This window comes from Miscanthus floridulus, chromosome 17 (genome assembly GCF_019320115.1).
Source record: "Miscanthus floridulus cultivar M001 chromosome 17, ASM1932011v1, whole genome shotgun sequence".
NCBI lineage: Eukaryota > Viridiplantae > Streptophyta > Magnoliopsida > Poales > Poaceae > Miscanthus > Miscanthus floridulus.
This window is the reverse complement of record NC_089596.1, coordinates 111,034,812-111,037,447: the sequence shown is the minus strand read 5'-3', so window position 1 is coordinate 111,037,447 and position 2,636 is coordinate 111,034,812. Positions and strand designations below refer to the sequence as shown.

General features: G+C 41.7%; 1 pseudogene; it reads left to right on the top strand.

Annotated features, from left to right (window-relative positions):
• The first annotated feature begins 330 nt into the window (after window positions 1-330).
• Window positions 331-2,420, top strand: LOC136518808 (uncharacterized; annotated as a pseudogene).
• The last annotated feature ends 216 nt before the right edge of the window (window positions 2,421-2,636 follow it).

Below are 2,636 nucleotides of genomic sequence, written 5' to 3'. Positions count from 1 at the left end.
AGAAGAAGGTTTGTAGCCCAGAGAGAGAGGGCACCCCCTCAACACTCATTTGTAACAGCTGAGGGAAACCAGATTCAAATAAGTGTTTGGCCCATTTGTGTTGGGCCGGGCCTTGAAGAAGAACCTGAAAAAAGCCCACCCATTCCTTTGGACCACGATCACCTCTGTAACACCCCAAGTGTTAAGCTTGCATTTTTCACTTGCATTGCATGAGCATAAGCATCATCCATTCTTTCATGAGCTTGAGCACATGAAATTTTATTTCATTCACTCTATGTTTATCACATGTGATACTTAATTTATACATGTATATGCCTTATGGTCATTCGATGCTTCCTTGAGTGTTTGTTGTCTGGCGGAACTTCAAATGAAACAAGTGACCTGACTAGTGAAGCAAATAATCAGAAGAGCTCTATGCAGGACGATTTAGATACCACTTCTACTAAGGAAAACAAAGAAAATGACGGTGTTGATGATGCTATTGTGAACTCAATTCAAATTTCAGAATCTTCTGATGGTGGTCAACAGGATGAGTTATCACCATAGGATAACAAAATGGGTGATTCTGATGCCGCAGATGTGAATGCATCACCATCTTCATCTATTGCATCTGAAGGCAAGGAAAACATACTCAAACACGATTTTGATAACATTCAGGCCACAAAGCTGGGTGATTCAACTGGTAGCGGTCCATTGTTGAAGCATAAAAGAAGTTATCGAGTCAACATTCTTCACTGTGAGAGCTTAGCTTCTCTGGGCCCATCAACACTAGAAAGACTACTCGCTAGGGACTATGACATTTGTAGTGTCTATGATACCTCTTCCATCTTCGTCGGTTCTACCCTGCCCATCTAGTCTAGTACATTTTGGTCCACCTTCTTACTCTTCAATGACACCTTGGATGAAATTGGCATTGTATACATTAGGGACCTGTGGCCCAATATCTGCCGTTTTTATGAAGGGGTAGCGATTGAGGTTGCTGCTTGAACCATTAGCCAGTTGTGAGAAGGCACTGATATGGTCTTGGGATCAATCTATGGTGGGTGGACTAGGGGGCAATTTTGAAGGGAACTTAGTGAAAGGAAGCCTTCTTTTGCATTACTTGAACTCAATGACAAAACATTCTGCTATGATAGTGCAGCCATTAAGCATAGATGATCTTGATGAAACAGGAAACATTATCACCATGGATGTCCTGTTGCCATTGAAAAATGCCGATGGGTCAATCTCATCCACAATAGTAGGCACTGACTTGCTAGAGAAACAAGTCTCAAATTTGATTTTGTTATTAGAAGACTTGTCCAGTAAAGTTGAGTTGAGCACAGTTGGGTACCTCTGATTACTAAGGCTTCACAAGGTAAATGAATCCCACGAAACTCCCGAGGATGAAAGTTTTGAATGGGTGCCTTTGACGATAGAATTTGGCATCCCTTTGTTTAGTCCACAATTATGTGAAAAGATCTACGAAAGGGTTGTTGAGTCACAAATGCTTCAAAAGGATGATATCACTGAACATTATGAGACAATGCAGAATGTGAGGAAGAGGCTAAGAGAACTGTGCATCAAGTATCAAGCAACTGGTCCAACAGCAAGGCTATTTGATCAGCGGGGAGGCTCAAAGAACAACTCCCCACGCAAACTAGTGCAAATTGTCAGTGGTAGATGGAGTCCATTCCATGATCCGTCTACGCCCACTCATTCTAGTCCCCCTACTGAACACGACAGAGCAAAGCCAGCAAGACGACAGAGATGCTTCACCGAAGTTCTGAGCTTTGATGGGAGCATCCTGAGGTATATATTTTCTTATTCAGACTGAAGGATACCATTGAACTTGTGCTATATGAAAGTTCAGGTAAGATTCTTTCAATCCTAATTTTGTTGACACGTTTTGATGCTTTTGGATCTCTATATAGGTCATACGCACTCACTCCCATGTATGAGGCTACAACAAGATTGGTCTCTGAAGAGCAACCAACCACACCAGCGAAACTGGATCATGAGGATGCCAACACCAAGGATGTGGCCTTACCAGGAGTCAATCTGATATTTGATGGAGCTGAGTTGCACCCATTTGACATCGTTGCCTGCCTTCAAGCTCGCCAACCTCTCTCATTGATAGCCGAGGCATCGACAACATCATTAGCAATGAAATAACGAGTCCACTGCTAGTACATTTTCTGTAGATGATGGAGTTCAGTAGTGTATGCCATTGCATTCTTTTTTTGCTGATATATGCAAAATTGCTTCTTGAAGGGGGGCTTCTCAAAGCAGGCACTTTTTAAAAAAGCTTGCTGCAACCACCAGTTTTGCCCTAGCATTAGGTTCTCTTGGTTCTTATACGCATACCTTCTATTACACTATGAGATGTGAATGTGACTATACTCATAGTTGATTATTTGATCTTTGTAGCCGTTTTTAGTTTGGCAAATGCGGTCTATGTAATTCGTCTATTAATTCTTCGTGTAAAATGCTCCAGTGATGGTTAAAAAATGAAAGATTCACTGCAAGCGCCTAGTACCATCGTCCAAATCTATGCCATTTGTTAGCATAGCACAAGTTGTTATTTTCCCTCAAGCATGATGGTTTGAACTTTGAAATAGCATCAAAGTCCATCAGCGCAGCTACCAATACTCCAT